Source organism: Ceratotherium simum, chromosome 9, assembly GCF_057802395.1.
Source record: "Ceratotherium simum simum isolate JZ-2026a chromosome 9, ASM5780239v1, whole genome shotgun sequence".
Taxonomy (NCBI): domain Eukaryota; kingdom Metazoa; phylum Chordata; class Mammalia; order Perissodactyla; family Rhinocerotidae; genus Ceratotherium; species Ceratotherium simum.
This window is the reverse complement of record NC_141908.1, coordinates 75,521,571-75,544,021: the sequence shown is the minus strand read 5'-3', so window position 1 is coordinate 75,544,021 and position 22,451 is coordinate 75,521,571. Positions and strand designations below refer to the sequence as shown.

At 39.1% G+C, this 22,451-nt stretch overlaps 1 protein-coding gene across 1 annotated transcript in view; it reads left to right on the top strand.

The window, feature by feature from the left end:
• The window catches only part of SATB2 (SATB homeobox 2), a 189,229-nt gene that overhangs the window by 51,628 nt on the left and 115,150 nt on the right, over positions 1–22,451 (top strand). The window lies entirely within an intron of this gene.

The following is a 22,451-nucleotide window of genomic DNA, read 5'->3' as shown; positions in this document are numbered from 1 at the left end:
TCATTTGATTCCTGACTCCGCTTAAAAAAATATTAAAGTTAGCAGGTTTCACGCGTCTCAGGTCACTCTGGGCTGTGACCTCTTTGATAAGATTCTTAGAGATTCCTGCTTATGTCTCTGCTCCACTTTCCACAATTTTTATGGAGTCTTAAAAATTCAAGCTCATGGGAGAACTTCCTAAGCAGCCACACAGAAGGCTTGTTAGTGCAGTGTTCAGATCCTGGCCTCATATCTTACTAGGGCATCTGACCTTAGGGGAATTCCTGAATTTCTCTATACTTCCTGTCTAGAATGGGTTAAGAGCCCTCCTTACTTTAGGACTCCTTTAAGGATTAAGTGAGATACTGTTTTAATGACCAAAAAGTGACATTGTTCTCAACGAGTGTTACTCTTATTGCTATTATTTCTCATGACGATGCCCATTCGTATTCTCTCAGTTTTGTGATCGTACAAGTGTTTTCACAGCCTCACAACTCTTTTAAACCATTTCCCCCAAAACAACTCTAACCATAGAATCATACCCATGTTTTCTTTTATGTTTTTGATGTCTGCTTTCCCAGCTATAGAATACATATCTCTTCTGAGAAGGCCATCGCTTAACCACTGTAGGCTTCAGGAGAAGCGGGCTTTTACACCTCTGAGGCTCCTGTGGCTTCGTCTCTCTCAGGTCTGTTCTTCCAATTTAAGCCTAGCATAGTTCACCTTCATAAACGTGTTCATTGGGTCTCCCATGGTGAGTGCCGTAAGCTGGATGACTTAGGGGGGCAGCTGCAGCTCTCAGGATGCTAAGCTCTCAGAAGGCTCTGTGGAAACCTCTGTGCTTCAGAAGGATATATTGTCAGTTGAAGATGTTGTTATTTCCCCGGGTTTTCTCACAGAGGACTGCACATTGTGAAAACTAAACATATTATTAGCATAAAGGGCTTGGAATTTAATGGGCTTAGGGAAAAAAATGAGTGAGAATTGTGGAAACATAATCACGAAAATATAGGGTTTCACTGTGTTTACATTTTAACTCCTACCTTGTTAGGCGTGTTAATTGTAAAGACTCTGCCTATTTTTTATCTGCAGTATGCAGAGAATAAATAATAGTATTTACCATGGACCATGCAATATTCATATAATTAAGCATTCCTAAATTTTTGGAATTCCTAAGTAAGAATGGATAGAGAGAGTTTGGCCCTGAAAGCTTTTCTCTTCTTTTTTCCTTTTTAAGGATATGTATGTGTATATACAGCTAGAAATAAGCATGTGGAGTTTGATTTCTTTACCATGAATAATTGTACTAAAATATTTCTGGGACATGTTCTAAGTTTGCAGTTATATGTGTGAAGGTTCAGAGAATACTTTTGAGGAAAAGTATTCCTTTTCCCTGAAAAAATGGTAGTGGTGAAGTACTAAGAAAAAATTTTAAAAAATGTGGCTTCCTTCTCTCCACCCATCATTTGCATTTCCCTCTGGCCTTCCTACACTTCCCTCAGGGGTACGTACCCTATTCTAGTATTTCCCTGAGAGGCCTGCTTGGCTGTGGAGTGCTTATTCCTGGGCCTGTCCCGACCTAGTGTCTTGGGTCCTTTGCTGGCAGACTCTAGAATCTTCATTTTTCTAATTTCTCTGGTGGGGGGGGGTGGAGTGGGGTTGTCTCATGTCTCCAAGTTTTGAGAACCACCTCTCCAGTCCAATTGTCATTGGCTTCTATTATGTCAGATGAAACCAACATTATGCAGTTCCTTCTGAAGTGCTTTGTTGTTGAAGAACAGGCTGCTGGTGGGCCAGAACAGATTGTCACCATGTAAATGGGGAGTCAAGGGACATAATTTTATGGGCTCACACCTATCTCTCAGCCAAAGACATTTCAGGTTAGTCGTGTGCCTGCACTGGTAAAGGAATATAGTCTCATTTGAACTGGGACAACCCTAGTTCTGGGTACATTCTGTGGTATTATATTTGCCAACTCACATTCAGCCCATGCATTTCTAATTACTCAACTGTTTCCATGCATTGAGTCATTGCAGAAAAGCCGCTTCTTTGTAGAACCTCATTAAGATTTCAGCTGCTAACAGATTTTATTTTACAGTTCCAGCTTTCATGATATTAAGATATGGAGATTTGGGCTTCTGGGAGGGGTTATTTACAAGTTTAAAGCTTTTAGCTACGGAGCATCACAGTTATTTTAAGGGCATAACCAGAAAAGAAAAAAAAAGAAGGGTAGTCCAGTATTCTAATCAATGTAATATAATACTCTGGAGGCAAAATTAAAGAATGCCAAATTTCTTTTTTTTTTTTTACATTACTTGTTTGGGGATTTGGGTGATTTTATTTAAAATATCATTTAATTTAAAGCAATGTTTTTATAAATGTTATTTATTTGGGAGGCCTTTAAAGACTCACACAGCATTAAAGCAATACTCACACTGTTCATGTTTTTAAAATGAATATAGTGTTTTTATGCTAAGTATACATGGTAAATGAATAATCTTTGGTTAATGACATATTTTTCTTTTGTGGTTGCACCCAAAACTATACCGAGCCGTTTTATATCCTGTATTGCTCTTTCCCATGGTATTTTAAAACTTTCTTCTAAATAATGTGCACTATTTTAATTAAGGTAAGTAACCATTAACTGAGAGTTATTGGTTATGTCAATTAGTGCTGCCACTTATATTTTGTCTTCTATCTGGTAATATAATAATCATTCCTCAGGCAGCCCACAGAGGGAAGGGAGCTCAACCAGAGCCAGCGGTCCATATCGGGGGTCAGGAGTGCTGGCCTTTGAGATGGTTGTTTTGTGTGAAAGTTCTTGTGTCCTTCCTGATGATGGTGTTAACGAGTTGCTTTCACTGAGCCGGCTTTGGCTCCTTGTTCCGTTTGGCAATCCTCTGCAATATTTCGGATGGTGAAGTCTCCCTCATTCAGCACAGCTTCTCAGTACCGTCTTCAGAGGGGGTCTCTCCCTCGCCTTGCCTTCCCTCAGCATCTGCAAGGGGATCATTTACTTACTGATTTGTCCCTCGCGTCCTTGCATTACCTGCTCTTCTCCAGCCGGGTGATAAGAAACCCCATGTTGTCAGAGATTGTCTTCTGATTCCCTGGGTCTCCCTGTGGTTTGGTATCCTGCCGTCCCAGAAGGCATGGCATAGATGTTTGCTAAATAGATGGAGAAGAATAGGAGGGGATTTAATTTCTGCTAACTGACCAGATTGATTTAATTTCTTAGTGTTCCTGTCCAGCCACTTTGAGTATCAAGGCTTTCTTTTGAGGCAACATTGGACCTGTTCATGTTTCTATCTAATGGTTTCTAAATTGGAGAGTTTCTCATCTGAAAATAGTCAAGAGTTTATAAAAGAACAGAGATTTCTGAATGCTGATTGCTTCATTTTTGTGTGTAGATTGCTTTACTCAATAATTTGCAAGGAAAGCACAGGGATTTAACACTAATAAATGTACCCATTGTAGAAAATTTGAAAAATACAGAATGGTGTGAAGGATAAAGTAAAATTCTCTTTGCTGTCACCTGTGGTCCAAGATATTTCTTATCTTAAAAATTTTGCTGATAAAGTCATTTTATATTCCTCACAGTCTCTTTCTCCTTTCCCTCCTCAAGGCAGAGGGATACAAGGGCTGTATCGACAAGTAACATTTTTTCACTTAATATAATAACAAACATTTTTCCATGGCATTAATTTTTAATGACTTCCTAATGATTGATGGTGTGGGTATACCATAATTTACTTAACCATTCTATTTGTTTTAGACATTTAGGTTGTTTAAAGTTTTGTTTTTTTTAAAGATTTTATTTATTTATTTATTTTTCCCCCAAAGCCCCAGTAGATAGTTGTATGTCATAGCTGCACATCCTTCTAGTTGCTGTATGTGGGATGCGGCCTCAGCATGGCCAGAGAAGCAGTGCGTCGGTGCGCACCCGGGATCCGAACCCGGGCCGCCAGCAGCGGAGCCCACGTACCCAACCGCTAAGCCATGGGGCCGGCCCAGGTTGTTTAAAGTTTTTTATTGTTACAGATAACTCTTAAATAAACATCTTTGTATTTGGATGTCATTGTATGTTTATGATTAGGGTAATGGGTAATAATTTTTAAAAGTCTGGATTATATTCCCAGTTGACAAATTCATGATTAATTTTCACTGATATTTAAGATTTTACGTTGTCAAATTTCAGATTTTAAATTTAACTTATAGTTTTCTTGTTAATACAGTTAACCCAGAGTTAGAAAATACCTGTTTCATCAGAATTTGGGTTGATGAAGAGCTTTATTGTCCTGATTTAAAGGTCGGACTGAGGAATATATAAAGCATGGCTAAAATTATAAGACTGCTATCTGCATCTGAGTATTCTCTGATAGCAGTTTAAACCCATAGCACTAACGACCTCTAGATGTTTTATTATGAAACGTGCCATGCTTGCACAGGAATATAAGTAATGTGTTGTTTAACATTAATGAAAGAATAATACAACAAGCAGCCTGTACTCACCACTCTGCTCAGGAAATAGAACATTCCCTGTACCTTTGAAACTTCTTCATGTTCTCCTCAATATACTGTTTTTTTAATGTCAAGGGGCTCAGTGATATTGGATGGAGGAAGATTTGGAAATGTCTAACTTTTTCCATTTCCGATACTTCCACCTGGTCCAGTCTACCATCCCCTCTCACCTAACCTGTTGCAACAGACTCCTGACTGGCTTCCTTGCCTTGCACTCCTGATCCATCTCAGCTCAAACTCCTCCATAACCTGAGTGCTGGCTTAAATACAAAAACTGAATAATGCCATTCATCTGCTCAAAACCCTTCCTCAGTTTCTGTTTAGAGTAAAATCCAAATACTTGCTGTGACCTGCAGAGCTCTTTCTAGCCTGTCCTGGCCTCCATCCTTAACCACTTACTCCCCCAATTCCTGCTCCCAGCCACTCTGGCCCTTATATTTCTCAGCCTCGGCCAAGCCTTGTATGCTTCATGTTGTTGCTAGTACCATGGAGTAGATTCTGACTCCTAGCGCCCCTGTGCACAGCAGAGCGGAGCCCTGCCCGGTGTTTCTGTGCCATCCTCTCCCCTTCCTGCACTGTCTCAGACAATGCTCTGCTGCTATTCACAGGGTTTTTGTGGCCAATGTTTTCGGAAGAGGGTGGCCAGCTCCTTCCTCCTAGTCTGTCTAGTGTGGAAGCTCCACTGAAACCTGTCCACCACAGGTGACCCTGCTGGTGTTTGAAATACCAGTGGCATAGCTTTCAACATCACAGCAACACGCAGCTGCCACAGTGTGACAAGTGACAGACAGACAGGTGGTGGTTCCCTGACTGGACACGACGCTGTGCCATGGTGGCGAGAGTGTTAAATCTTAACCACCAGACCGCCAGGGCTGGCCTCCGTGCTTCATGACCATCATACGTTCCTTCCCCCATTTTTGATCAGCACCCTCTTTTCACCACGCTTTCAAGGCAGGTGCCTTTTCATCCCTCGGGCCATTTTCTGATTATTCTTTCTCGTAGCGTCCTCTTATTTTTTGTGCCCGCCACTTGTTAAAGTTTTAATTATGTCTTTGCTTGTTGGTTAGACCTAGTAGACTCTAAGTTTCATGAGTGTAGGCACCATGCCTATCTTGTTCACCACCCTGTACTTCTAGTACCTGGGTAAACACTCCATAAATGTTAAAATGAATGAATGAGAAAATTTAATGATGTATTTGGAAGAGAATATTAGTATTGCACAGCTTTTTATGTTCAAAAGCAATATATGGTATTTTGGGTCCAACAAAATACAGCTGATTCAGTTCATTGGATAAGGCCTACATCCCTGGACCTCTTTTTGCCTGCATTTATTATTTAATTCTGATTGACCCGTTTATTAATTATGATCAATTTAGTTTCAATAGGCCATTAGAGATTTATTTATCTCAAGTACTTATCTCAGGTATTTAAAATAGAAATATTTAAGCAACGTAAGATAGTGGAAGTGATCTTGGTATAGTGGAAAGAATGTGGGCTTTGGAGTCATAAAAACCTGAGTTTAAATAGTAGTTCTGCTGCTTGTTAGCTATGTAATCTTGGGAAGCTATTTAACCTTTTTGTCCCCTGGTATTCTCATCTATAATATGTAATGATAACATCAACCTTATTGGTTTGTCGTGAAGATCAAAGGAGATGATATATGTTAAATCCTAGTATTGTGCTTGCCACAAAATAGGCACGTAATTCATGGTTATTATTAGAAGCTGTGTGCCTGAAACAACTTGCTTAATCTTTTTCTGGTACTATTTCTTAATCTGTAAAATGGGGATAATTCTTACTTTATAGGAATAATGTGAGGATTGATTACGTATTATATGAGTGTATTAATGTAGGACACCTAGAGCAACCCTGCCTGGCTCCTAGTCGATCCTCACTAAATGAATAAAGGTGGTTAATAAAAATGATAGTATGAAAGAGTTGGGATCAAGTTACTTAGTGGCAATTTGGAGTCTGTAAGTTCTATTGATTTGCTCACTGCATACTTATTGGATGCCTATTTTATGCCCGGTGCTCAGCTCAGTGCTGGAGCTACAAGGTCGACTAAGACGAAGCTCCATTGAATAGCCTACAGTTTAATGCGGAAAGGGGATTTCACATGAACTGTATAGTTATTTGCCTCATGAACAAATACAAAATGCAGTGAGATGAATTCTCTCGAGGGGAATAGGAAAAGTGCTCTTCCGTCTGGAGATACTGTTTGAGTTGGATCTCATAAGCAGGAGTTGTCCAGAGGGTAAGCGGTGCCATGTTGTAGGGGAAGAAATATAGGCTTTGGAGTCGGGCAAATCTGGTTTCCAGTCTCTGCCGTTTAACATCTTTGTGACCTTAGGCAAATTATCTAGCCTAATCTAAAATGGAGACGCTCATATTTATGCCACAGGATTTTTGTGAAAATTGGTACGATAAAGTGTCTGGGACGTAGTGAGAACTTATAAATGTGCAATTTATATAAATTTGCAATCACCTTGAATTTTGACCTCTTCTTTATAAACAGGAAATTACAAAATGGCCTCTACTTCCAAGAGTCCATAGTTATATGTCTTTACCTCGTCAAACATGAATTTTTTAACTTGGTTAGATCTTATCTATATCTTTGTCTTTAAAAGTTCAAAGATTGGGTATTCATCACCACTTCTAGCTCAGTTTGTTAGAACATTTACTTGGCTCTTTTGGAGTTTCACTGTCACCCACTGTTGGAGGATATAATGCCCTCCTTCCTCTAAGATTCTAATAAGAAATCAGTCATTTTAAACTCTTTGTCATTGTGTTTATTCTTTACAACATCAACAGCAATGACAGCTTACATTTGGTTAGCAGTTTAGAATTTACAGAGAACCTGAATTCATATTACCTCATTTAATGTCCTCACAACCCTTGAGATGGAGGCCATTACCATCTTGTTTACAGGGGAGGAGACTGAGAGGCATTGAGAGGTGGGTGACTTGGTCTTCTGATTCTAATCCAGAACTTTTCACTTTATACCATACCTGCCTTTCTGGTTTGCCTGTCTTCAGATTCTCTTGTTCCTTCCAAGGTTGCCAGTGTTCAACCTCTTATTCCTTTCACTACAACAGTCTGTTTAGTTTCCGTGTGGCCCTGTTATGCAGCAGTCTCCTATGACCTAGATTCCGTAGCTCTAGAAAACCTTGTGCCTGCTTTTTGTGGATATTGATAGATTGGCATTTCTCAATCATTTCTTAATGCTCTATGGTGGCTTCTCATTGCCCTGTGAAGCGACTTCAAGATCCTCTTATCCTGTCCCTCAGAACCACCAGGCACTCCCTATTTCTTGACCTTAAATCCACCATCTTGCAGAGGTATGGAATATACTTATGATATGGCTTCTCTGAGGTGAAACCATTTTACTTGTGACATCCTTGTGCTCCCTAGCACCCTGCTAAACACCTTCTGTTTTTCTAAAGCAACACAAACCAGATTTTTCCATCATGGCTCTCTCTTGGGACTTCCATATCTATATTAACTCCATTTAAAAAAATTATCTGATATACTCACCTCTGTGCATTTAGCCTTCTTTTCCAGATTTTGTATGTCTTACATTACTCACCATTCATTATTGCTGAGTTATTTTTCAGATTCACCCAGGCTTGAACTGAATGACTTAGACCATACATTCCTAGGATATAAAGAGCACTGTCACTTTAAATTATTCTATGAGCAGTAGAAGCTGGTGTTGAGATGATAATGGTGACACTTAATGTCGTTGTTTTTCTCTATTAGATCATAGGTTTACAAATAATTATTACTCTTGAAATCTCTGCTAGCTACAGCCTGTTTCCCAAATTCAGGATATATTTCCATTTTGCATTTCTTTACAAAATATAAAAACACTAAATTCAAATGAAAACTGATTTAAAATTATACTATAGAGGATTATGAAGATCTAGTAAAAGATATAAGGCTTTTTTTTAGCACTTGTGATCCCTGCCTACTCCTTTTCCTAGCACCTTTTATTTTGTTATCTTTGTTTCAGTAAATAGCCGTTCAGGAAGATGATTTGTACAAAAAGAATGAAAATAAAGGCATGAAGGGAAATGTATGCACTACCATCTCCTTGTCTCTCCCTCTGAGATTTTATGTATGCTTAGCTTAAAAAACCAGTTTAAAAATAAAAAAGATGAGGGCGGTTGCAATCTGCTCCATTTTATGCAGATGAGGTATGGCCCTCCGGCACCTGCCAAACTGCTAATAGGGCCTTCCGCTGGGCCTGATTAGTGTGAACCCACATCTTCTTTTCCATTAAAACAGAAATGTATTTGCTGGGAGTAAGTTCACAAGAGAGGAGATATTTTCACTAATAACCATGGGTCAGGTTACAGTTGGGCAGTTTCTCGGTGTAGAGTGGCAAACTAGCCTGGGCATATATTCACTTGGCTTCTCCCTAAGGACTTTGGGGTTTCCAGAGACCAGTAGGACTGTGACTTCCCTTTGTGCTGTGGCGACTCTGAAAGGTTATTTTCCTCTGCATTTCAAACACAAAATGTTATTGTCGTTTTTTGTGAAACACATCTGTAGGCCTTACCTTTACAAAAGCAAATACTTTAAATTGTCCAGAGTGCATGTTTGTATAAGGATACACACTCTGGGCCACTGAATTTTTGGATTATTGCAACAGTTATTTTGAATGCATTGGGGTGAAGCATTATTTATCTTCCAAAATGATAATAGAGACAGCAAATGTGGAAATCTCAAGCATCTCTTATGACTCTATTAGAGCAAATTTTTAAGAAAATATTTTGATGCTAATGATTGCATCTTGTAGGAAAAGAAGAAGAGGTTTGTATGAACCAAGCGGGGCTGAAAGTTCAAGGAGACAAAATTGGGGCTCTGTCTCCAGGTTTGGGTGCATAAAGAGTTAGAGTCTAAATCCAGCCCATATTGAAAATTGCTGGATACTTAACATGAGCAATATCTTATGTGAAGTCATATTGCAACCCAAATTGTTTCTTGCCAATGGAGGGGCAAAGCACATATTCAACAGTTGACATAGTCTGTATCATCATGAATAGATCAGAGAGAGTGGTAGCTGTGCCTCAAATACTGTAATAAGTCCTTTACGTGGGTTTGCTTTACATGGAGGGGTTTACAGATGAAGAAAAGATTCATTTTTTAGAGCTCTTTTTCTGGTTTATTGTAAGCATTACTACATGCACCACCCCAACCCAGTATTTAGTATCATCAGGTAATTTGGTAGTAGGGGCAAGAGTTGCAAAGCTCTTGCTTTGCCTTTCTTTACTTTGCTTGGCAAATAGAAATTAAATGCTAAAATTATATGTCACAAAGATGTGATTGGGGAGAAATTTGCAATCATTTTTGGACTTATAGTTCTTAGAACATAATCATGTTTCAATATTATTATGCAAGCATTTTTTTTGAGCCTCTACTAAGTGTCAGTCACCAGGCTAGGGCATTCCGATGAATGAGATAGTCTGTGATTGATTATGACTGGTTTTGAGATGTTTCTAGGTATGTAAGAACTACAAATTGATAAATAAATGTTCAAGGGCATTTTAACTTAAGTAAGTTTAACTCACTGTGAATCATACTGAAAAGTGTTGTATCAGAGCTAAAAATTAATAACTTTTTTTTTCTGGTATGGATTAATTTTAATGTGATATCGGATAAGTTGGTTAACTACTTTCTTCTAGGGTAGCAACATAGCAATACCATGATAAGTGTAAAATAAACACCCAGTTTCTTGATGGACCATTATAAAGTGAATATGGTAATATGCTATTGAACAACTAAAAATGAGTATAAGAGGAAAATTTGGGCCTATTAAGGTATATGCTCCTCATCAGTAGGTAAAAGATTACACATGAAGAAAATCAGTCTTCTTGTAGTGAATATTTTCTGTGCTCCTCCCATGTATTGTAGAGTATATATGTTAAAACAACAAAATAAAACAACAAAAATTGAAATAAACTGATCTTTTTTTTCACATTTGACTTAGTGACCGAATAAGTTTTTGAGATTTGTGACTTTCCTTCCTTTTAGAGGTGGGAGGTTGATGGTGGCTTGGTATTAGAATCAAAATGAAACACCATTCAAGTTGTTTCAAGGATGGTTGAATTAAAAAAAAAAATCCACCTGATACCAAAGCCCTTGGGAGCTCCTTTCCAGCCTTTTTTCTAATGGAGCACAGTATTAGCTCTCGTATAATTCGTCTTCTCCCCATCTTCTTTACCAGTTTTTATTTTTTAATGCCTTGAATAAATGTAAGTCTTGTCTACAAGACTCATATATCAAATGATTCCTTGGGAATGTCTTAGTATTTATAATTAGATAATTTTGAGGTTTCAGTACCTTGCTGTTAATTTTCAGCATCATGCTTCCTGAATGAATTAGATTTGTTTATTTATGTGGGTTATGCTAGGGGTTTAGTTGGCCATATACAAATATACCTTTAAGGAGAGGAAATTGCTTATTTGTGGAAGCCTATAAACAACTTATTTCTTCTGTTTGGTGCTATGGAAATGCAAAATTGATCTGAGAGTATCTTACTTGTTCTAATAATTGTGTTATTGTCTTTCATTCACATAAAAGAATCCCTCGGAAAGTCACTCAGTTAATAATTTTATTGTAGAGAAGTAATGAACAGAGTTATATTTATTCAGGTAGTAGTCCATTAGTAGTCTGTAGGCAGCAGCTTTTGTTATTTTAGTAAGAAGTGCAGTTGGCAGAATAATATTCAGTTAAAAACATCCTGATTGAGCCACGTTCCCTTTTTTGGTTGATGTGAAAGCCATTGTTGTTTTGCTCACCAACTGGCAGACCTTCAATTATCCTGAATTTAGAAGTTGTTTACTATACTTTTAAAGTTTAAAAATGAGCCCTCCCTGAGAAACAAAAAGCTGGGTGCTTGCCATTTTTTTTTAATAGAAAAGTAGAATTTTAATGAAAGAAAAGTTAACCCACCAATTCAATGTTGGGTTTATTTTCACAGTTTTGAAGGCTTAATGTGTTTTTAAAATGACGGTAATCAAAGACGCCATTACCGGGTCCCAGAGTACTGGAGCGGTGTTCCTAGCATGTCAGAGCCGCAGCGGGGAGACCGGCAGTAAGTCTCCAGGGGTGGCGTGGATTCTACGAGAAGGTTTGGTGTGAGGGTTGCAGCCCTCAGGCCTTTCTCTCTGCCTTCAGAGAAGGATGGATGTCCTGGATGCCAAGAGTATGGGAGCTCAATTTTCCACTTGTGGGGGGTTAATAGGATGCCAGGGACAGAGTCTGGGTAGGGAACATCAGAGGAACCTGCAAAGTGAGCTAGTGCTGTCCGTGGGCCATGACAGAGTGGCCCTCTCTTTCTCTCTCCCTCCCTTCCTCCCTCCTCCCATCCATCTTCCTCCCTCCCTTCCTCCTCCCCTTCCTCCTTCCCTTCTTCCCTTCCTTTATTCCTTCTTTTTTCCTTTGCGTCCCTTCTTCCCTCCTTTCCTCCTTCCTCCTTCTCTCTTTCCCACCTTCTCTTCCTCCCTTTTTCTCCCTCCCTCCCTCCCTCCTACGCTCCCTCCCTTACTTCCTTGCATATCTGTGTGCCTCTGCCATCTGCCAGGCCCCGAGCTGTTGTGGAGTTCGGGGTCTAGCGAGGAATAGAGACGATAAGTATTGACAGGAACGGAGGATCCTGGGATGCTTTGCAGCAGAGGGCCGGGTGTTGAGATGCGGTTCCGGACACCTCCTCTCAGATTTCCGCTACTCCTAAAGATGAGAAAGGGGCTCAGAGTGATGAAGTGACTTTACCCAGTCACTGAGATAGAACAAATTTCCAAGCCCAGGTTCTTTTGACTACATCAGATGACTTGCCGTGTTAGCCAGTGACATTTTAGAAGTTTCACGTTTTTGCTTAAGTAAAGGAAACTTTCCCTTAAAAGCATTCTAAAAAATGTAATGCTTACCTCTTTTATGTTAACTTACAATTCGTGAATACCAGCATATGTTTATACAGCACTTTATAATTTTCAGTGCAGTTTAGCTCATGGTATTTTATTATAATTATCATTTTGTGAGTCAGGCAGGGGAGTTTTTTGTTATTGTTGGTTTTATTCTGTTTTTGCTTTTAAATCCTCATTTTATAGAAGAGAAAATAGGGGCCCGGAGAGATTAAGTGAGCTGTTAACAGGTGGAGAACTATAGCCAGTAGGAGGCAGATCCAAGACAAGACCTAGATATCCTGATTCCCAGTCTCCTGATCTTTGAAGCAAAGTGGCTTTATTGTTGTGTCACACCCACTGTATTTTAGGCATCCTCATGCCAATGGAGCTGTAGCTAGTGTTGTATAAAACAGTTAAACTGACATGACCCTTGCCTTCTGGCTGTTTTTAGTCCAAGTAAGGTGAAGAGTTTCTAAAGTTTATGCATATACAGGAAACCATTTTTTTTTTTTTCTGGCTGTGACCTATTCAGGCCATGCCAAATCCTGCAAACTTAAAAAGAAATATAACTCCTAACCATTTTTCTTCTCACATGCCATAACTTTCCCTTTCTCTTTGTTTATCCTACCTGACAGTAGTGAGAATATTTGCTGGTGAGTGGGAAAAAAAGAACCTGGGAGTCTGTTGGTCTCTTGCCTTCTCTTGAGGAGAGTCAGTGGATTGAGCTTCGTGCTCCAGGTCCTCATTTTACCAGGCAGTGCTCCCCAAACCTGGCTCCTCCTCAGCATCTCCTGGGTTCTACCCCTGGAGCTTTTGTTCCAGATTCCAGGGTGGGGCCCACAACTGCTCTAGGGATGAACTTGGAACTCATTCACTCAATATGACCACTCTCAATAGCATAATCCTTACTAACCTGTAAATTCCTGGGAATGGGGAGAAGAATTCATTTCTGACCTTCCCCTACCCTCCGGATCACTTTTAACTGTTTGGCCCAGCTACCTTGGCATAACTAGACATCTTGTCAGGAATAATCGCTAAGTCTCTACCACAGTTTGGTTGCCCATCGATTCATATGGCATTTTTCTGACGTGGCTGAATGTTTTAGAGGGCTCAAATAGACCATTGTCATTATTCATAACCTTGTGTGTTATGACTATAGATCTACCTTCAATTTAATTCAAGAAACATTTGCCTAATGAGAGAGCACCTCCCATGGAATAGGCCCTTGGCTTCTTTATTATGGCCATTAAAATGGTCATGCCATATTTAAGAGTTTTGGTTTGCCACTTTTATTTTTTTTATTTTTTTTTGTGAGGAAGATCAGCCCTGGGCTAACATCCATGCCAATCCTCCTCTTTTTGCTGAGGAAGACTGGCCTGGGCTAACATCTGTGCCCATCTTCCTCCACTTTATATGGGACGCTGCCAGAGCATGGCCTGACAAACGGTGCATTGGTGCGCGCCTGGGATCTAAACCCCAGGCCGCCAGCAGCGGAGGGCGTGCACTTAACCACTACGCCATGGGGCCGGCCCCTGGTTTACCACTTTTAGATATGACATTTCCAATATATGGAAATCAAGGAACTGTCAGAACTTCTTTGAATGTAAAATATCTGAAATCTGCAAACCATGTACAATATTAGATTTAATAGTAGAGTATATATGAAGATGGACTGAAAGTAAAATTATTAAAATGTTCTTAAAGGAACCAAAAAAAAATTTTTTAAAAAAGCTCCAAACCAAAAGCAGTTTCTGTTTTGTAATAGTTACAGCCATATTTGCTTTCATGTCTTGTATTTTCTTAACAAATTACTATTAAATCAGGTTAGTTAGAACATGAATTAAAATGTACAGCATAAATGAGTATACTTTTTGCCTTCATATTATATGGCAACATTTTCATTGATAATCAACATGCCATCATAATATTGCCCTTAAGATCAGATATTATGTAACCTTAAATTATAGGAAACAGAATATGCCTGAAGGACATTCTGAAAGGTATAATTGGGAGCATACAATTGGTGGGGTTTCCAAGGGTATTGTGCCCAGTTATGGAGTACCTAGAAAGCTAGGTCCTCAGGAAAACCTGTTGTAACTTTGGAGCTCCCATCCGAAAAGAATACATGTAATTAATTAGGATGGGGAATATGTGGGGCACCTGTATTTTTAGATCTTCAGTGGATAATTCTTACCCCAGAGGATGCAGAAACACTGGCTAAACAAAAGTTATAAATAGCATCTGCTATGAATGTAGTGAAGTATGTTTAAAAGGCTATACACTATGCTTTTTCCCCAGTGTCTTTGATTTTTAAAGATATTGGAGGGGGGGACACACTGGAGGGAGCTCTCTTTATGCATATGTATTTCTGAATAGAAAGGAGGGAAAAAAGAGAGGTTTGTTTGTGTTACCTGCCAAAATTAATGCTTTAATTCAAAACTCTTTTAGATAATGATTAAACAAACTTAGAACAATAATAAGAAAATATGTACCAGATGAAATGGTTTTTAACCAGTGACAGAAGCTTAGAACCAATCCCAAATAATTTCTCATAACACTTTTCTTTCTCATTTATCCTATTCTCCCATGTATTGGTTTTAAATGGCACTCTTATGAAATAAATAACTAAACACTAACCATATTTTTTTCATATCCTGACCAATATTTTGGCTGTTTTTTAGAAGAATTGGAATTTTGAAAATTAAATAAAGGTTTCTAAAATACCAACTTCAGAAAGTTTTATTTAATTTGTGGAATAATTTTGTTCTCTCTCTTTTTTTTTTTCAATAGGGTTTTATTAATTTAGTCTAGTTACTTAGTGCTTATATTAAATAATCTAATAAAAGTTAGGGTTATAACATAATGTTTCCCAAATGTGAAGCAGCATCTATTACATGAGACAAAATCTTTATGCTGCAAAATGTAAAAGCCATGTATAGAATTACAAGGCACCAAATGGTACTGTATATATTTTTTAAGTAGAACATTTCTGTAGTGTAAGGGGGTAGTCAGCTCAAGAGAAGTGTGGGAGACAGCGGTATGTCACCATAGTTTATTCAGAAAGTGCTCTAAAATTCATATTTCAGATTTTTCTACTATTAATGTTCCTGATGATAATTTCCCCTGAAAGATACAGATATGATTTAAGAATAAAAGTTAGTGTTCTTAAAGAGGAGAAAAACAACCTTGTTTGTGTTTGTCAATAATACCTAAATTGTTGCAGGAAGAAGAGCTCTCTGTGGGGATGGGATATATAGTTCATTCGGGGGTGTGTGTGTGTGTGTGTGTGTGTGTGGTTTCTGTTGATTATCAGATAAGTTTATATAACAGTATAGCCTCAACATTTATTCTGAATCATTGAATTATTTATTTTTGTCTGGTCTTTTCTTTTGTATTGTTATAAACACAGGATTAAGTGTATTGTAGGTTCTCAGACAAGTATGTTGTGAGGTTTCATTAATTTGTGTAAGTTATAATGGCAGTTGAATAATGTAAAATGCCAGAAGAGTGCTATTCTATTTTCCATTTACTTTTGCCCCAGTGCAAGACATTTCAAATATAGACATTCTTTAAAATTGAAGCAGAAGGTATAGATGAGTTCCAGTAAGTTGTATTGGGATACCGCTAAGCTATGTGTTAAAAAGGAAACTGTACACTTCAAAAACCATTTTTGTTTTGCCTTTTTTCTCTTTCCTCATTGAAAAGTCATTCCCACCACAGGTTTAACAATAATAACTACAATTTATGCCTTTATGCTGCTACAATTTGATGATATTCCACAGTAAGGCCACAGGTTAGAAACACAAGCTGAGTTATTATATACTGCTGGGTAGTGATGTCCTGTGAACTGATTTATGGATAAATAATTCTATGTTCTTATTATATAGGACAGACAGTTTTTAATTTCTTTAACAAAGCGTAGCTGAACAACGGAAAATTATATGCTATAGCATAGGGACACAAGCACTCTGAGGAGGATGAACAGATGCAATCAATGTCATGAGTGCTCCTGTTTTTACAAGGGGCCTCATCAGCAGTTGGTGTATTGTGGAAATAATACCTCGAACCAGAAGCCCCAAGGCTTAGTTACTCTGAGGCTGGGGTTTTTATTGATACTCTTTTGCTGAGATCTTTTCCAGGGAGTTATGAGCTATATAAACCCCAGCCTTTGGATATTAAAGCTAATGTCTGATTTTTTCCCAGGCTGAATTTTCACTTGCTTTTAAAATTAACATTAAAATGTACCTGGAATAAAAGAAAATTGCTCATTGAACTGCCTTATAAGAATACTGCTGATATCTTGCTGGGTTCCTGTGTCTCTTACAGGTTGATTTGTGGGTTTTATTCTACAGTATGCCCAGTATATACCTATTTTATCAGCATCTACCTATATGCCACTGCAAACTGAGAATTGTTCTCGTGTACTTTACAGGCCTTCACAAAGTAAATATTTCTTATATTTGGGGAATAGGGGGTAAATCATTTAGGTTTATTTTAAGAGTGGTTTCACTTAGCTTTGTGTTTAGCAATAATAAGCTTCTCTACTCAATTGTGAGCTCCATAATTACAGAGATAGTGTATATTGAGTTATCTTTGAGTCTCTGCGACTTATGCTGGAGACATAAAAGAAAAATTTGTTGAATGAATGAATGACTAGTGCTTAATACAAATCCTTCTGATGTTCTATTGATTATATTGTATTATCTCCACATTTTATTTTATCCTCAGAAGTGATCGACTTTTCTAAAAACTTGAATCAAATATTGATGAACTATAATGTGTAATCACCTCTCCTGTTTTTACATGGTCAGAGGTAAATAATACCAATGAATTATTAGTGAATTATGCATCTACTGAGAAGACTATTTGATTTCTTTGAGAAACTGGTAAAAATAACAGAAACACAAACACATGCAACTATTGATATTTCTTTTTGTGATATATCAACTCGACTCTGGCAGAATATTGCATTGAGAAAGTAAAAAAACTGGTTTCCGTTATTGCATCTTTTTAATTTTAGACAAAAATTGCCTCCGTTCCCAATCTAATTTTATGTCACTAGTGGGAAATTTACCTACAATTGCATTTTGTTATTTGGTTCAAAGGCATTACATAGAGTGCATTGGTCCTCTGTATTTTAGTGAACAGATTTGTCTGGATATAAACAATTTTATTTATATTGTGCTCCATTCAATCATGTTAACATTTGTATGAATTTCAACCCCAAAATAAAGGCCCGTAATTTGTGACTCAAAGACCTTGAAACTGCATCTTTAATAGTCACCAGGCATTTTGTAAATGTTTGCAGATGATAAATTCCTTGGCAGTAGGAAAGATGATTTGGGAAACAATGTTTATGTCTGAAATGGCACTGTTGTGGGAGGCGATCTTTTTCCAGAGAAGTCCCAAGTGTAGCTTACTCTTCAGTCTTCCGGGCCTGTCACCTGTTTGCTCATTGGTCTCATGTGTTCCTTTGTTTAACATTAAATGTCAAGACTCTGCCTGATGTGAGACTGTGGACAAGCCAGGGCCCTGCCCTCCACGGTGTGGCTGGGCCTTGGCACCCGGGCAGTGCTGAGGGGAAAGTGTTGGTCTAGTAGTTAGAAAACTTGTCAGGTAAAGCCCAGGGTCTATTCCTGGCTGTCACCCACTGATGTCCTTGAAAAATCACTCTTCTCTGATCTTCGGCTCACTTCCGGTTAGAATACTGACCCCCTGCTGTCCTCGTGAGGATGAGCTAATGGTTTTAAAAAAAACAGTTTGCAAACTGTAAAGTAATGTAAAGGGATATTGTGATAAAGTAAGTTCCTTATGAGGTACACAAACCAACCAAAAATATTTATTGTGCAGCTGTGTAGAGAAAGAATTACTTCAAGCTGTGTTGATTAGGGTTGGAATTATTCATGGGGCAGAATTTGAAGAATGCATATGATTTCTAAAAGTGAATATTGGGGATCAATAATCCAGACAAAGTGAGAGGGTGATAGATATTCATAAAAGAAATGGGAATTGGCATTTTTTGAGCATCTGCCGTGTGCCTGGGCCCAAAGTTTATGTGTGTGTGCATGCATGTGGTCTTATCTATTTGAATCATTGTTAGTTTTTCTCATTTTTCAGATTGAGTTTACAAAACCTACATATGGAGTGTGAGCATTGGAAATAATATCCGTACGTTTATAGTTATGCTGCTTTTATTGAGATTTCCCTGACACTGCGAGTCGGATATCCCTACTGGGCACAGCCTGTTCTTTCTCCTCTGTCCTCGTTCACTGTGCTGTAGCATTTCATGGAGTCTGGATCCCTCCTTAGAGGGAACCAAGAAGAGGCTGGTAGGGTTGTGATTAGACACACCTGTCTGTATTATTTCAGCTCTCTTTTCTCCCCTCAGAATGCTTCCCTCTTTTTTTATTCAAAAATTTTTTTTTTTTTTGCTGAGGAAGATTGGCCCTAGCTAACATCTGTTGCCAATCATCCTCTTTTTGTTTGAGGAAGATTCACCCTGAGCTAATATCTGTGCCAATCTTCCTCTATTTTGTGTGTGGGTTGCCACCACAGCATGGCTGACTGAGTAGTGTAGGTCCGCACCGGGGATCTGAACCCACGAACCCAGGCTGCCGAAGTGGAGCGCAATGCGCCAAACTTAACCCCTATACCACAGGCCTGGCCCCAGAATGCTTCCCTCTTTTAATACACCTGCATTCCATTTTAGGTTAATCTTCCTCAAGCTTCACTTTGACAGTGTTACGTCTACACTCGAAACCTTTCAGGATCTCTTTTCCTCTGACAGTTACTGAGCAGTTACTGTGTGCCACTCCCAGTGCTAAACTCTCATTCTGATTTAAGGCCTCACAACAACCATAAAGGACAGGCATTGTCATTGTCCCCATTTTACAGGTAATGGAAATGGAGACTTGGGGAGACAAAGCAACTCCCTGAAAGTCTCTGAGGACAGAGGAGGCTGGGCGTAACCTCACCTCTGCCTCCAGGCCTCCTCCTGGCCTCTGACCAATGTCGAGTGCTGCTGAGTTGGACATTCAAGGCCTTCCAGACTTGGGGCCAAGCTCTTTTCCTGTCTTTTCTTCTGACATGCCTCTCACTTGAGCCAGTGTGACTTATGGGGTACTAAGAAGAGACAGAACATGGTATTTGAAGTGAATCTGGGCTCTGTTGGGTCCTAGTGATGTTACTCAAGGTAACCCAGCCCTTCTGAACCTCCATTTCCTCCTGGAAAGAGTTGAAACTAGATGTCTAGGGGTGAAGGTCTGATGGAGAAGTGGGAGGTGCATGTCCAGTACATTTGGTGGTGCAAAAACGAGGGACTGATGGGAAAGAGGTTGTTGTACTGTTTTTGTTAGTTTTAAGGTAGAGGAGATCTGAACCCACTTATAGGTAAAAGGAAAGGAGGCGCTGAGGAGCAAGAGAGGAAGAAATGAATGGGGTGGGGGAGGCGGGACTAGGAGGGGGGACATAACTGATGTACAGTCCTCCCTTGTGATTTAAAATAACAAGGGCTGGGGCTGGCCCCGTGGCGTAGCGGTTAAGTGTGTGCGCTCCTCTGCGGCGGCCTGGGGTTCGCAGGTTCAGATCCTGGGCGTGCACCAATGCACCACTTGTCTAAGCCATGCTGTGGCGGCGTCCCATATAAAGTAGAGGAGGATGGGCATGGATGTTAGCCCAGGGCCAGTCTTCCTCAGCAAAAAAGAGGAGGATTGACAGATGTTAGCTCAGGGCTGATCTTCCTCACACACACAAAAATAAAATAAAATAACGAGGGCCTTTTACACGTACATGACTGAATTAAAGATTGAAAGATAATAAAGTCATAAAAAAATCCCTGAGTCAATATTTTTAGAAGTGAATCAACTATATCTTCCTTTTGAGAAGCATTGAAAACATCTAAATAATGACTGTATACAATTATTGAGATTAATTACATCCATGCTCTGTACTAAGGGCTGTACATTTAATCTGCACACTATTCCTATGAGGTCAGTACTTTTATTGTTCCATTTTACAGATGAGAGGACTGACGTATGGAGAAGTTAAGTAACTTGCTAGAGTTACATAGCTGGTAGGTGGAGGAGCCAGGATGTGAACAGAGGCAATTTGACTTGGGAGCCTGCTTTCTTAGTCACTAAGGTATACTGCTTCCCAATTTGATTTCCTCCATTAACACTTGACCACTAAGCCAAGTAATATATTTGTCTATTTTATATCAGAGAAGGAGGGCTATATATAACGAATGTATTTCCAGAGAAGGTTAATACATTAGACAGAGACCCTGAGGGGAGGAAGGCTCATTAAAAAGAGGGACTCTAAGCCCTGCCTGGCCGGAGGAGACCAGCTTTCTGGACGTAGCTGTCCTAGCAGATCTTGCATCCGCAGACCCTGGTAAATAGTTGAGCAATGAACGTGACTTCTAGGACTATGCAGGTTAGTCAATACGCTGCAGAAAAAGAAAAAGCACAGGCCAAAATTCTCATTGCCCGAAAATAGCGTGTGTCAACAGCTCTCTTCCAGGATCTGGAAACCAACCTGGAGCAGCTGCTCTCTGTGGAGGTATTAAGTGTTGTGAAGACACCTGTGTGTGTCTAATTCTAGCCCAAACAAGTCTCCTTCTGGCTCATGAAGGTGGGGAGAGAATTTACCTAAGTGGAGATTACTATTTCCAGTAGAGTGATTTGTCTGTCATTTCCTGTAGAGATTCCTCCCCTGCAATGCTTTTTTTTTTTATTGAGGTATGATTTACATACAATAAAATGTATGCATATTAAGTGCTCGGTTTCATGAATTTTGACAATTTTTGTACCCAAGAAACCTCCAGCTGAAACAAGAAAAATCCACTTTGTCCCTTTCCAGTCATGTCCCTGCCGTCTGGAGGTAGCCACATTCCGACTTCTATCCTCATTGATTCGTCTTGCCTGTTCTTGTATTTTATATAACGAAATCATACAGAGATATTCTGTTGTCTCTGGCTGCATTGTGGTATATTCCTACGATGGAACACTACTCAGCAACAAAAAAGAATGAACAGTGACCCACGACAGCATGGATAAATCTCTTCTAGAGTTGTGCATTGAAGTTTGCAGGATTCATTTGCTTCCTGTTACCTTTGTATGCTTAGTAACCACAATGACCCACCAAATCAGCTTCTACTTGCCCATCAGAGTGCGCAATTGCTAACTTCATTTTTCCCCCTCTAATCTCTTATAGTAAAATATCATGTCTTTAGATGATACTTCACTTATGGGCTATCATAATGATTTTTTAAAGGAATTTAAAAGTGTGTAGTGATTTTAAGAAAAGGAAATATGTTAGATATGTTACATAGTGTCTTTTAAGTATTTTCAAATGTCAGAGGAGTAAAAGAAGTGAGGAAGCAGAGCCCGTCTCTCATGGGTCGTCCGGCGGGCCCTGGATGTCCATTTCCTGCCTACTACACGCTGCGTGCTGTGCACTTTTCATTGTCATGGGAGAGAATGTTAGGAAAACTATCCCCACAAGAAAACAGCTTTTCTTGGCAAGTGAAATCTGACTCAAGGAGCCAGAACTGGAGACATACGGTACTATGAATGAGAGCTGTGTTACTTTATTGGATCTGAGTCCAGGCACTATTTATACTGCAGCATATTCAGCACCAGATTGTTAAATCTTAATACTGAAACAGTGCATCATTTTAATATTTTTGTTCTGTTTATTCCCTGTTTTCAAGCATTATGTCAAGCATTGCGCATTCATTGATTTCATCTTGGACAGGACGTGGCCTGACCAGAAAGTTCATTTCCTATTATTGGAATTTCCCCCCGTAGCTATCAACCATCATTTTTGTGAAGCTTTTAAAAGTTCGCTTGGGTATACAGGTGTTCTCCCTCTTTGATGATAAAAAATGTTTTTTGAAAGAACAGTATAGCTGGACTCACCTGTATTGTCAAAAATAAAAATGCTGTTTCTCTTCTATCAGTAAAACGTAGCTGTTTTTTATGTGTGACAACTTCTGACATTCTGGAGACCTTTGGATTTTTTCATAGCATACGAAAAATGTTT